Genomic DNA, 14870 nt, shown 5'->3' on the forward strand with positions numbered 1-14870 from the left:
AATCCTCCTTTGGAGAAGGTGGTCAGGCCAGATACCTAGTATTAGGAAGACTAAACAACTTGTGTCAAGTGATCCTGCAGTGTCGCTAGGACTGAACAAGGGCAAACAGATAAAAATGCGATCCTTGTATGAACTCGACCTACAGTACTTGATTCTAAGTCCTCTGTCCCCGCACTGACTTTCATTCAAAGTACACAGCCTGGAAGGTTGGCAAGCAGCTGACACATCTGTGCCTTAAAAGACAATAGTGAGGGTCAAATGCAGTGTTATCTAAAATATCTCCTTCTCCTGGACCTTCACACTTTCCTTATGCTTAAATCTTGCTTGGCCTTTCATGTATATCCTGGTACTTTCGGGGACAAACTCCTGATGTCATTTTCCAGACGTTTTAGATCGTGGTAAAATCCTTTCACCAGGTCCTTTAACTGTTTCAAAGGCATTTGTTTTTGAACTACCTAGTTTCTTATGTAGTGTGGAAGCTTTGTATAATCCTTTTACAGTTTACGAATTTAAACACTTCTTCATGGTGACCTATGCCCACCCTGGCACCTAGTCCTTCAAGCACAGGAGAATAAGGATTCTCCACCATTTCTCTGAGAGCCAGACCCTTTTTTGTGTGTTTTTAGGCTGGGTATTGAAGTGGGGGGGTGTTCTATTAATAGATGAAAGATGAATTTAATAGAGAAACTATTTAAAGATAAGCTCTTGTAGCACACACATTAAGCTGGCGCTTGAGTTCCTGGTTTTGGAGCGTCTGGGATCAGGAGGAATGCTAGAGCCCCAGCTGCTTCTTATTTGGCTCTCCATGAAAACCTCCCCCCACTGAAATGCCTGCTTTTTAGGTGTCACATGGTTCTTACAGCTGAACCAGGCTTTCTCTAACTTGGCTGTTTTACATGCAAAATATTTTAAGTCAGATACACGTTAAGTCAGAGTACCTTAATTTCAATCTTTTAAGCTAAAACAATAAAAGGCTTGTTTTCTTTTATTGAAATAGAGAGAGGCTCCCTGTAGGGCCAATGGGGTCAGAAGATTTCCTTTCCTCCATTGTTCAGTGATTTTTCTTTCTGATTATCTTATGTTTTCAGGGTCTTGTTGTTCATTCACTAAATTGTGTCCGACTCTTTGTGACCCTGTGAACTGCAGCACACCAGGCTTCTCTGTAGATTACTATCTCCCTGAGTTCACTCAAACTCATGTCCACTAAATCAGTGATGCCATCTAACCATCTCATCTTCTGTCACCCCTTTCTCCTCTTGCCCTCATTTTTCCCAGCATCAGGGCCTTTTCCAATGAGTCAGTTCTTCACATCAGGTAGCCATAGTATTGGTGCTTCAGCTTCAGCATCAGTCATTCCAATGCATATTTAGGACTGATTTCCCTTAGGATTGACAGGTTTGGTCTCCTGCTGTCCAAGGGACTCTCAAGAGTCTTCTCCAGCATGACAGTTTGAAAGCATCAGTTCTTCAGGGCTCAGAAGTCGTTATGGTCCAACTCTCACATCCATACATGACTACTGGAGAAACCATAGCTTTGACTATACAGACCTTTGTTGGCAAAGTGATGTCTCTGCTTTTTAATACACTGACTACATTTGTCATAGGTATTCTTCCAAGGAGCAAGCATCTTTTAATTTTGTGGCTGCAGTCACCATCTGCATTGATTTTGGAGCCCAAGAAAATGAAATCTGACACTGTTCCCACATTGTCCCCATCTGTTTGCCACGAAGTGATAGGACCAGATGCCATGATCTTAGTTTTTTGAGTGTTGAGTTTTAAGCCAGATTTTTACTCTCCTCTTTCACCTTCATCAAGAGGCTCTTTAGCTCCTCTTTGCTTTCTGCCATTAAAGTGGTATCATCTGCATATCTGAGGTTGTTATTTCTCCTGGCAATCTTGATTCCAGCTTGTGATACATCCAGCTCAGCATTTCACATGATGCATTCTGCATATTAGTTAAGTAAGCAGGGTGAAAATATACAGCCTTGATGTACTCCTTTCCCAATTTGGAACCAGTGTGTTTTTCCATGTCTGGTTCTAACTGTTGCTTCCCGACCTGCATACAGGTTTCTCTGAGGCAGGTCAGGTGGTCTGGTATTCCCAACACTTTAAGAATATTCCACAGTTTGTTGCGATCCACAGTCAAAGACTTTAGCATAGTCAGTGAAGATTGACTGACAGTCAGAAGTAGATTTCCCCCCCCCTCTTTTTCTATGATCCAGCGTATGTTGGCAGTTTGATCTTTGCTTGCTCTGCCTTTTCTATATGCAGCTTGTACATTGGTCCATGTACTGCTGAAGCCTAGCTTGAAGGATATTGAGCATAATCTTGCTGGCATGTGAAATGACTACAATTGTATGATAATTTAAACATTCTTTGACATTGCCTTTCTTTGGAACTAGAATGAAAACTGATCTTTTCCAGTCCTATGGCTATTGCTGAGTTTTCCAAATTTGCTGGCAAAATGAGTATAGCATTTTAATAGTATCATCTCTTAAGATTTGAAATAGCTTAGCTGGAATTCCATCACCTCCACTAGCTTTGTTTGTAGCGATGCTTCCTAAGGCCCACTTCACTTCACACTCCAGGATGTCTGGCTCTAGGTGAGTGACCACATTATCATGGTTATCTGGGTCATTAAGAGGTGTTTTGTACAGTTCTTCTGTGTTCTTGCTTCTTCTGCTTCTGTTAAGTCCTTACAATTTCTGTCCTTTATTGTACTGTCTTTGTATGAAATTCTCACTTGGTAGCTCCAGTTTTTTAAAGAGATCTCTAGTCTTTCCCACTCTATTGTTTTCCTCTTTTTCTTTCCATTGGTCATGTAAGAAGGCTTTCTTACCTATTCTTGTTATTCTCTGGAACTCTGCATTCAGTTGGTATATCTTTCCCTTTCTCCTTTGCCTTTTGCTTCCCTTCCTATCTCAGCTATTCGTAAGGCCTCCTCAGACAACCACTTTGCTTTCTCGCATTTCTTTCATGGGAATGGTTTTGACCATCACCTCCTGTACAATATTATGAACCTCCGTCTGTAGTTCTTCAAGCCCTCTGTTTACCAGATCTATTCCCTTGAATCTATTCATTGCCTCCACTGTATATTCATAGGGAATTTGATCTAGGCCATACCTGAATGGCCTAGTGGTTTTCCCTATTTTCTTCAGTTTGAGACTGAATTTTGCAGTAAGGAGCTGATGATCGAGCTTAAGGGTCTAGGCAGTTTTATATGTAAGAAACAAAAACTAAACTTTTGGAAAAATTATGTTAGAAGGAAAAAAGCAAACATTACATGCCTTTCAACCTTTTTCTGAGTGTAAATATTTAACTCAAATTTATTACATACATATTTGAATGAAATCTACACAGTGTTCAATTTTCAGATTTCTGCTCTTAGGTAGGAGAACCAACTGTTTGGCTTTAGAAATTTGCTGAGATAAACAGCAGGGGAGAACACGGCTTCCCAGGTGGTGCTATGGTAAAGAACCCACCTGCCAATGCAGGTGACATGAGAGACACAGGTTCGATCCCTGGACTGGGAAGATCCCCTGGAGAGGGAATGGCAACCCACCCCAGTAGTCTTGCTTGGAGAATCTCATGGACAGAGGAGCCATGGTGTTGCAAAGACTGAAGTGACTTAGTGTGCACACAATCACATCACAGGTGGGGAATCCTTTTAGATGAGACGGGGGGAGTGGAGAGGCTCAACTTTCATAGCCAAACAGGCTCAGGTCACTAAGGCATATTCTAGAAAAAAAAGTTCTTGAAAAGAATTCTGCCTTCTTTGTAAGCCTTTGCCTTCAGATGCTAAAATAACTGATATTTTTATTGTCTTTACAGATGGTTTGAGGAGAAAGGAGGGAAGGATGAATTAAGACCTTAGGGATGATTTAGGACTGTGGCAAAGCCCCAAACTAAAAGCCTGAAATCCCCGAATTCATCTCCTATTTGCTACTTCACTATATATTCACCCTTTCCCAGACTAGAGCAAAGGGGAGATGCTTTTAGATGGTTGTGTAGAAATAAGTTTTTCTTATCTATCCAATGTCAGCCAGTTGTTTACTCTATTGATTTGAAAATCTCCCTCCTGCCCTAGGTCTTCCTTACATTGCCAATTAGCTTCTTTCTAATGTCCTGTCACCATTAAGATCCCCTGATTAGGGATTTATAACTGCAATCTCATTTTATTATATATATATATATATATATATATATATATATAATTTTCCCCTCCCATGTAATTCTTTTCTCTTGAGCATGAACATATTTAACTGAGTGAATAGTAAATAAATGTTCCTTTTATAATTGATTTACGAACCCTTAATGCAATTCAAATCAAAGCCTTCAATTTTCCTTTATCCTTCACATAGCTTCTTCACTGAATATGAAATTAACTAAGGTGATATTTATAAATTTTCTTCATGTTGTGCTAAAATCCAAGTAAATTGAACAAAGGGCATCACCTATGGAAAAATTAGAAAGTACTGTATTTAGATATAACTATATCCAAAATGCTTAAGTGGTCAGGAAGACTTATTCCTGGTAAAACAATATTGTCATCTATTCCAAACTGCCTTATTAAAGAACACAGAGAAACTAGAAGGGTTAACCAAAGACCAATCACTGAATTTAGGGAAGTATTCAGAGGAAACATTACAGTCTGTGAAATAAATTTTTACTTAAAGAAATACAGAAAAATAGTCTACTTTCTTTATAAGAACCTTAGATTAATTTCTCTTCCCTATGATCTTAACAAAAAGCCAGTTATATTACATCCTGCATTTTCAGTTGCTTCTTAGATAATGAGATTGAAATGCTGTATATAGTCTATACTTTTCAAAGAAAAAGCAATTATATGAAATAGGAATTTGAAGGTATCAGAAAAGATGGGACCCTACTGAAAAGATAAGAGACAGAAGGAATAATTGAATGTTTTATTCAGTTGGAACCGTGCTGTCTTCTTTATCCCAGTTTGATCCCACATGTGTTTCTTTTGAGTTCCCTCATTGAATATAACATGGTAGGCATTTCAGTGTGGTTCTGTAGAAGCAGTGAGCACACCTAGTCATGTAGGTGTTCTCTAAAAGCCTGGGCAGATGAGCCAGAGAGGAGGAGAGAGATAAGTGTGAGAAAAGTGAGCAGTGAACTCCATGTGTTTCAAACAAGATATTTCACTGCCTCTCTTGTAGAATGTCAAAAAGCTGCCTTATACTGGAGAATGTTCCCTGGCAGAGCTTTTTTCCCCTCCTGTGGGGAGGAGACCGAAGGATTGCTAAGTTATAATTGCTGCCGGGTTAGGACAGCCCATCAAGTTTCCTGTCAAAATGGTAGAAGGCAGGAGGCCAGGCTAAGTTCTTGTGGTAGGGGGCTGCCTCTTCATGTGCTTTGAGGAGTTTCTAAATCACCTCTGTCACTGAAAATCTCCCCTAAGAAAGTGCCTTAAAGCCCCACCATTATATTCATTCCTTTTGCATAAAGTTTCCCAACCAGATTCAGGGGGAACCTCTTGGCTGCACGTATTTCCCAAGAGATGCATCCACAAGTGACCTTCAGTTATATGGGTTTATTGGCTTCACTCCCTTGCAGTAGGAAACGGCAACCCACTCCAGTATCCTTGCCTGGAAAATCCCGTGGACAGAGGAGCCTGGTGGGCTACAGTTCACTGGGTCACAAAAAGTTGGACACAACTGAGTGCATGGCACATGGCACGTAGGCTTCCCTCCAGATCCTATTAGGATCCAGAGGGAGTGGGATACAAGACAAGCATATTTTGGTGGCAAGTGTTGAGTGGAGACAGAAAAGTCTGAGATGTGATACACAGCCCAGATCTAAGAATCAAGTCTGGTCCCAGGAAGTCCAGCCCCTAAAGATAGGAGATTTCTATTTTGAAAAATGGAGAGGAGTTGAAAAGTTAAGTGAGGTGGTTGGTACCCAACATAAACTTGACCTACCCCACAATTTTGCAGGCAAGTCCTGGCCTCGAGTAAGGAAAGGACCCTGTTAGGATTTCAACCAATTATGACTCATTGGTAATTGCCAAACAGGAAAGCAAAGCCCTTCCAGGAGTTGGGTTGCCTTGGGCCTCAGACACTTCCCTGCATTTCATTGTTGAACCAGGAATCTGCCATCAGGAGCTTCTCTTCCTTGTCAGTAGAGAGGCAGGTCTTGCTGTTTTAACTGGCTGTGGTTCTTTGACATGTAATCTGCTGCAATCAGGGATTTCCTTAAAAATCACCTCATGTTATTGGGTTGGCCATAATGTTCATTCAGGATTTTCCATAACGTGTTATGAAAAACCCAAGTGAACTTTTTGTCCAACCCACTATTTTATTACTTTCAACAACAGTATTGGAGAGAGTGGGGTCACAGGCAAGGCACCTAAGCTTCCTGTTCTGCTCAGGTTATCTGAGAACCAGCATTACACACCAACCAGGACATTTTACTCCCCTGCTTTCAGACACAAAAAGGTCAGTGTAAAGAAAATTAAGCCATGTGATAAACCACCACAAGAAGGGATCATTTTTTCATGTTTCCTTGCCTGGAGAAGGTAGAGGAAAATATTACAGGTAATGGGTCAGGCTTCAGTAACCTAAAGTGCCATAAACAACACCCCTTCCCACTGCCAAAAAAAGCAGGGGTGGGGATAATACTGTCTGAATGTCTGGTAATGATACGCAAGCAAAAAGAAAAGACTGAACTATTTTTTAAAAAAACTCTCCAACTATTTTAAAGAACTCTTGACATTCCCTTGGAAAAAAATTCAAAGCAGAAGATAAAATAAATGAGTCCTGTCCACTGAGCTGATTAAAGAGTAGCAATTATATTGTCAGTCCTGCTAGGGATCAAATCCCCCCACAGAATTCAGAATTAGAGGTGCTTATACGGCTCTTGATCTAGACAAATGGACCACAGATATCTGCCTAAAGGTGAAGAGCTGTTTTACTAACTGTCTTGTGTGATAACGGACAGAAGCTGACAGTAAAAATGGCAGAGATGGTAGGTGAAGAGGTCAGTCGTCTGCCAAGACCTGTAGGCCTGGAGTGTGACGTGAATGTTACACACAACACGAGGAAGGGCCACTTGCGCCTGTGTGATCGTGGGTGTAGACCTCACCAGTCCTGGGTCGCCTCGTGTATGTTGGTGTTCCTTCCGATGTCACACTTTAAATGGTGCCTCACTGCTGCCTATTCATTACATCCAGTGTGTGTGTGCACAAAGTTGTGTGCAAGACGCAGACTTTAATCTGTTCTTGTTCTGATCATTAGCTCACAGTTTGTGATTAGGAAACAGTTACAACAATAATACAAATGAGAACAATTTTGAAAAAGGGAAGAGTATAAAAATATATTGAGGGCATTTGATATAGCACTAGATCTAACAATGGAAAACAAAGAAACTAGAGACAGACTAAATATTTGTCAATAATTGAAAGATTGTGTGTTATCACTCAGTCGTGTCTGACTCTTAGTGACCCCATGGACTGTAGCCCACCAGGCTCCTCTGTCTATGGAATTCTCCAGACAAGAATACTCGAGTGGGTTGCCATTTCCTTCTTCAGGGGATCTTCCCGACCCAGGTATTGAACCCTGGTCTCCTGCCTTGCAGGCAGACTCTTTACCAACTGAGCCACCAGGAAAGCCCTTTAATTGAAATATTGGTCGTCAGCTAAATAAAATGATGTGGACCTTATGTTTTTGCATGAAAAGATGTGCATAGAATGTTTTTGATTTGGGAACCAGATGCATTACTTTGATTCCATTTTTGTTAAAAGCCAAAGAAATATTTTTTGAAGGTGAGGAAGAGGTTCTGGGAAAGTACATTTAAAGACACACTTGAAGGATAGGTTTGAAATGTAAGATTTGGATTTTTATTTTTAATGACTTCTTTACTAATGATTTTTAAAATGAGTGTGTATGTTGTTTTATTAATTTTAAAAGCCATCATTTTTTTTGTTTTAAAAAATAGGGAAATGGTGAAATACAAAAAATAAAAACAAAAAATAAAGCTGAGAGGTATGATTTAAAAAACTGCACTTTTGCATTCAGACTACCTCCTATGCCAGAAATGGTTAATTTTATTGCAATTATTTAAGTTGTGTTCAATTCTAAAGGGTGAGTTAAGATTGACAGAATTTCCATTTGTATAATTATGTGTGTGTAATTTCTGCTAATACATTTGTGAGAAAAGAGGAGAAATTACCTAATCATTTCCATTTTTCTTTCTTTTTTTCATTTTGGAAGCCATTATTATGCTTTCTATTTTCTTTCCTTTCTCTTCTTTTTTGGACACAGCTTTTATTTGCACTCAAACATACTGTATTAGTTAGAATCTTTTGATTGTAACAGACAGAAACCCAGCTCAAACTAGCTGATGCTGAAAAGAAAAGCTTAATGGGAATTTTGTGATCATATAAGTAAGAAATCTGGGGGCTTAAATTTTTTCATCAAAATTTCTTTCCTTTTACAACTCTTAGTACTACTTTTCTCTATAGTGTCTTCATTCTCAGTCAAGCTCTCTTCAGAGTCGCAAAGATGGCAGCCACAACTGCCCAAGTCTTACATCATTCTCAGCACTAATAGCCCCAAGAGAACAAGAAAGAATGTTTCTTTCTCAATAGCCACAACCAATCCTCCCAAACCTATGGCCAAGAGCATGAGATGTTCTGATTGGCTCATCTTGGTCATGTGCCCATCGCCATGGCCAGGGAGGCAGGTCAAGTGATAAACAGATCTATCAGCTGAGGAAGGGAGTGTTCCCAGAAGAAAAGATAATAGCTGCTACAAGAAGGGAGAAAGTCTGCCAAGTAGGCAAAAACAACAGATATACACTAAACATGGGATTTAAACTCTGTCGTTCTCCATAAGAAAAAGTAAAAGCGCCTCCCTCATCTTTTTGGTCTTCCTAAATTCTTGAAAATTTTTCCTCCTTAAGTTTCTCCAAGTCCTGTGAAAAATCTCTCTCTGAATTGGGAGACAAGATTGCCTGTGTTTTTCTTCCCCTGTGTATCCTGTTATGATCAAAAGTTTCATGCTTTGGTTTACCCAACTGTCCTGTCATTTGCCTTCCAGTGGTTTATCTCAAAAGGAAGCTGGTAAAATGAAAGAGTTTGATTTTTAAAATACTTTAGTTGAGTGGGGGTAGGGGGAGAAAACACTGTTTCAAATGGGGTTTTTAAAAGCCTTGAGTTGGCGAGTTGTTGCATAAAAATAACTTATGTTCTTTCCCCTGAGCCAGCAGTCCTTTAAAAAAAGCAGGTGTTGCGGATACTGGAGATGACAAACAGCTTTATAACTAACACAAGGAAGAGCAGAGAACAGGGAACTTTTCTGCCAAGTGTTAAAGCCAAGGGCAAAATATTCCAAAATGGACTTTTCTGTAACCATTTCAAAACAGAGGAAGCCAGAGGATTAGTAAAACAGTAAGTGTACAGTCTGGTCACTTTGAAGCCTAACATATTAGTCAGATTGCTAAGGGAGTACATTTATGCAGATCTTTTCACAGGAAAAGATTTTTCCTTCAGCCAAGTATGAAGACACAGTAGTTTTTTTCTGTATCCTCAGTCATGCTAAGCATCATCAACATCTGTTGCATAATCTACGTGGAGTGTGGCTATTGTCAAGAAGTTTGCAGAATACTCATTAGCTTAGAATACCTTAGCTTATTGATTGTAAAAGGCTTCTTTCTGCTTGTTTAGTTGCTGTTTTAGAGGAAAGAAAGGAAGGCTCAATATAATTTTGGAGAATTATTCATGCTCCCTTTTTAACAAAAATCTAAAGCAATCTGAAGGACAATATCTTCTGCAGCCCTTCGTTCACTTGGCACAAGGATAATATAGTGTTTTGTTTTATTTTTTATGCTCCTGGTTTCCTTCTTTGGGAACATCTACAGCCCATCAATAAATATTGTCTAACTCTTATCGATGAGTTTTTCTACGAAGCATTAATTTTACACATTAACACTGTGTAACTGTCACATCCATCTCCCACCTCCCATCCAAACCTGAAACTGGCTAGCCAACCTCTGACAACACTGCCATCCATTTTGATGGAACGGTTTAGGATGGATGCTGGGGAGCAGGTATGATGGGGTGATTTTTCACATTCCCTAGAACCGAGCTGTCCAATAGAAATATAATGCGAGAGAAATATTCAATTTTAAGTTTTGAAGTAGCTGGATTAAAAAAAGATTACAGGTGAAATTCATTTTCAACATATTATTTAACCCATATATTCCAACAGTACACAATTATTAATGGATATTCTACATTCTTTTCTCTGCACTAAGACTTTGAGATCCAGTGTGCCTATGACACTCACAGCACATGTCAGTCGGGACCAGCCATGGTTCAAGAGCTCAATAGCAACCTCTGACTAGTTGCTACTGTATGGAGCAGTGTAGCCCTGGAAGGACCCTGTAGGTCATACTTAGAGCATTTGCTGTGGACCTGTTATGCTTTCATATAATGTTATGTAGTTCTGAGCATCAGGATACTGTGAGCAGGAGAATTTCTTCCCCAGACCCAAATCCTCATTTCCTCGATTCTGTACCAAGATTCCGTGTTCTTTCCCCCTGGTCAGTGTAGCTACTAAAAGCCATTGCCAAGGTCATGACGGTCCTAGAAAACGTGGGAAGTTAGAGTCCAGGAGAAGCGTTCCAAATTCATAGGTCACAATTCTTGTTAAATTCCATATAAGAAAACACTGTGTTTAAAATGCATCTACCTGATTATTTATGATTCTCATAGATTTTTTTTAACACCCTCATGATTTTCTGCTGACTTGTTCTTAAATGTGTTTTATGTTCCAGTCTCAGTTCTTCAGTGTTTTGGATCTCTTTTCTGTTATACCTGGCCACACGTTTCCACTAGCACTGCTTAATCCTCACACCAGGGAGTATGCTTAGGAGGTTTGACTTTCTTTGAAGACTTGCTGTCTAGGAATTAGCACAATACAGTTATATTGCTCTCACAGATGCTTTATAAGCACTTTAATAAGTCAACATTTCCACTTGTGTTTCCCAAATATATGGTTAATGGTGGTATTGATGATAGATTTTGCTTTTGTATCTGTGTGTACCAGGCTAAGTGGTAAATGACGTGTGTGTGTGTGTGAGCATGCGCGTGTGCATACATGCACTCAGTCATGTCCAAGTCTTTGCAACTCCTGGAACTGTAGCCTGCCAGGCTCCTCTGTCCATAGAATTTTCTAGACAAAAATACTGAAGTAGGTTGCCATTTTCTCCTCCAGGGGATCTTCCCGACCCAAGGATCTAATCCATGTCTCTTGGATCTCCTGCAGTGACAGGCAGGTTCTTCACCACTGAGCCATCTGGGAAGCCCCAGTAGCCCTCCTTAAATCACTTAGTTGTTTGAGAATAACTCTGAACACCTTGGTTTCTGCATGGTCAATGGATTGATACTGAGCAGTCCGAGCTGGTTTTTCTACCTGGAACTCTTCTCTCACTGTTGGCATAGTTGTCCTTTTTTCTTTCTTCAAATTTCAGAGGCCTTCCCTGACCACCCAATATTATAGTATATCCTCTTTGTTTTCCTTTTTTTCCCACAGTATTCTGTTTTTTCCTTCATAGCTCGTGGCAACACTGAAACGTGCTTGTTTATTGACTACCTATAAGACCAGTCAAGTGTGTCTATTCTGTCCAATATCCTAAACAATTAACACAGTGCCTGCTGCTGCTGCTGCTGCTAAGTCGCTTCAGTCGTGTCCGACTCTGTGCAACCCCATAGACGGCAGCCCACCAGGCTCCCCCGTCCCTGGGATTCTCCAGGCAAGAACACTGGAGTGGGTTGCCATTTCCTTCTCCAATGCATGAAAGTGGAAAGTGAAAGTGAAGTCGCTCAGTCATGTCCAACTCCTAGCGACCACATGGACTACAGCCTACCAGGCTCCTCCGCCCATGGGATTTTCCAGGCAAGAGTACTGGAGTGGGTAACAAAATGCCTAGTGCACAGAAAATGCGCAAATATTTGCATAAATGTGTAACCAAGTACTTTGCATTTTTCCAAGGACTGTATTTTTCCATTTATATCACTATGATGATAAGCATCTCAAAATCATCTTGACTGCCCTAGAGTTAAATGTGGAAGATACTCCTCTCACTAAAAATGTTTCATTGTTAAAAGTATTTCCTCTTCATCTATTTCTAAATTATTAGTCAAATCACCATTGGAGTTCTCAGTCGAATGTTAAATGCTATTTACAAACCAAAGTTAAATGTGAAATTGGAGGCTAAAAGTTTTTTTAAACTTTAAATTGTCAGAGAACCAATGGCAATACTAAAACATGAAATGAAAGGTTTTCTCAGTGTCACATGATCTAAATGATTATAATAAAAGTAAATTTGCGGACAACTGTACACATACCATATAGAAATTTAGAATGTACTATTATTGTAGTCTAAGAAAAAAAGAATTCTAGCGCTGTTTAATGCCATGGCACAAATAGAGAAGTAGGGATATTTCCATCCAACAAAGCAGCAGTCAGCTCTAGGGTCCCATTTTTTTCCAGTGAATTCACCCAGGTGCTGTAGGTTTTCTAGAGTTCATTTATTTAACAAATACTTATTTAAACTTTTAATGTGTTTACTTTTAAGTCTTCTTAGAATATTAGCTTATTTAATGCTGATAATAATCTTTTGAGTAAGTACTATTAACCTCTCATTTCGTAGCTGTGAAAAGTAAGGCCTGGACACATGAAGTGACTTTGAAGGTGGTAAGAAGGAAAGCTGGGATTTAATCCCAGGAGGTCTGACTCCCAGATCAGGGTGCTTAACCTTTATACTGAGGGTTACTTTGGACTTTGAGTTTAAAAGCATTCAGTCTATCAACAATTACAACTTTCTGTATTCTTCCCACAAACCGCCTTTAAAACATTTCCCATGATTTACAAGGACCGTTTTTCATCAGCCATCAGCTTTTCTCATCCTGTCCAATATGTATTTAGCTTTTCTTTCCTTGATTTCTTCTAAAGAGGACCATATGTCCCCAGGATGAGGAATTGGAAACTGGAAGCTATAAATTTATAGAAGAAAGTGAAACTTGTAAGATAGTCATATCAAGAAAGGCTGAATATCTTACTTCATTTTCAGAACTGGACTTTTGCACCAAAACTGTTTGGAAATAGGATTTATTCTAGTTTGCAACAGTGGGGATTATAATTACTTATGCATTCCATTCACTGACAGCTTTCTTCTGTACTTAGAGGTAACCAATTCTAATGTCTTTGCATGACTTATGCAAGGGGGAAACCTTTCTGTTCTATTAATCCCTAGAAGCTGATTAAAGATCAAGTCAGAGACCAGCGTATTATAGTTTTAATCCTCATAAACTCTAAATCACTTTACTCCACGTCATAGCCATGGACATCTGTAGAGCCATCCAGTTATCTCCAAATGCATGATTCCGGTGCTCAGGTAGAATAGGTGAGAAAAAAAGACAATTAAACTATATTATAAAGACAATAAAAACTCTGAATCCAAGCACATACATACCATAGCAATATTCAACATACAGGTTATGTGCATGCTAAGTTGCACCAGTCATGTCTGACTTTTTGTAACCCTATGAATTGTACTCGCCTCACTCCAGACTCTTCTGTCAATGGGATTCTCTAGGCCAGAATACTGGTGTGGATTGCCATGTCCTCCTCCAAGGGTATCTGTCCAACCCAGAGTCTCTTGGTCTCCTGTGTTGGCAGGCAGGTCCGTTACCACTAGCGCCACCTGGGAAGCCCACAGATTATGCTGCTGCTGCTGCTGCTAAGTCGCTTCAGTCGTGTCTGACTCTGTGCGACCCCATAGATGGCAGCCCACCAGGCTCCACTGTCCTTGGGATTCTCCAGGCAAGAATACTGGAGTGGGCTGCCATTTCCTTCTCCAATGCATGAAAGTGAAAAGTGAAAGTGAAGTCGCTCAGTCGTGTCCGACTCTTAGCGACCCCATGGACTGCAGCGTACCAGGCTCCTCCGTCCATGGGATTTTCCAGGCAAGAGTACTGGAGTGGGGTGCCATTGCCTTCTCCCCCACAGATTATATACTGTAGTAAAATCTTGAAAACGTAAAAGAGAGACATCAGAATAGATTCAATGTCAATTTACATTAGTGACTAGAGTAGCTATTAATGAAGATGGGAGAGACACTAGAATTTAAAAAGGGGAAAGGATGTTTTTTGTCTTTAACAAGTAAGAATGATTTTATTCAGGGTCTTAAAATAGGAAGAACACCCCAACCCTGAGTACCAGAGTGTTTCTGATGGGTGACGTTGCATTAGAACTTTGTAGGGAAGGACAGACATGTTACAAGTGAGATGACTTACATTTGGGATGGTTGTAATCAGAGGAAGTCTAGGTCAGTTAGCTGAACAGGAAACGTATTTCTCTGTGTCTAGGAAGCTTCAGAGGGACCCACAGTCGTAATCTCAGCTATTCATTCATGAGACAAAGAATGGGAAGTTGGAGGGTCTGGGTCTGGTTTTGTCAACACATTCAGGCAGAAAGGGGAAAATCTGTGTTTGGGCTTGTCCTGGGTAAACAAAAGAGTCACGTGCAAATCTTATGAAGTCATGAGAAAGAGTGGACCGTGGGTTTTATCAGAGTCACGGGGAGGAGGCTTTTTATGATAAGCTATTGCCCAGAACACAATAAGGTGGGTACACTTCTCAATGATTGTTAATTTGTGGGAGCACAGGGCTTAGGCAGTTTCACCATGTCAATAGCAAATGGATTCAGAGCAGAGGCATCACTGGACACATAGTGAGATGTGTGTGCATTAGTAGCTTGGTTGTGTCCAACTCTTTGCAACCCCAAGGACTATAGTCCTCTAGATTCTTCTCTCCATGGAATTCTCCAGGCAAGAATATTGGAGTGG

Source organism: Capra hircus, chromosome 7 (genome assembly GCF_001704415.2).
Source record: "Capra hircus breed San Clemente chromosome 7, ASM170441v1, whole genome shotgun sequence".
NCBI classification, from domain to species: Eukaryota; Metazoa; Chordata; class Mammalia; order Artiodactyla; family Bovidae; genus Capra; species Capra hircus.